Here is a 349-nt window from a genome sequence, read left to right as displayed (position 1 = left end):
TAAATGGTTTAGTATAATCTGGTATCCCTAAGGCTGGTGCTTTTAATAAGGCCCCTTTTAAAATCCTAAAAGGTTTCTCCCTTTCAGGTCCCCATTCTATAGGTTCCACTTTCTCATTTCTAGTGGCTTCATGTAGGGGTTTTGCTATTTCACTAAAACCCGGAATCCATGGCCTACAAAATCCCACTTGTCCTAAAAATCCCCTTAATTGTTTTTTTTTTTTATTGGTCTTGGCAGCTCTTGTATTGCTCTTACCCAATCTGGGTCCACTTCTCTTTCCTCGGGTTTTAATATGAATCCCAAGTACTTTACCTGCTGTAGACAGAGCTGTAGTTTGGATAGAGATGCT

This window comes from Haliaeetus leucocephalus, unplaced genomic scaffold (assembly GCF_000737465.1).
Source record: "Haliaeetus leucocephalus isolate CR32 unplaced genomic scaffold, Haliaeetus_leucocephalus-4.0 Scaffold880, whole genome shotgun sequence".
NCBI classification, from domain to species: Eukaryota; Metazoa; Chordata; class Aves; order Accipitriformes; family Accipitridae; genus Haliaeetus; species Haliaeetus leucocephalus.
This window is presented reverse-complemented; position numbering follows the sequence as displayed.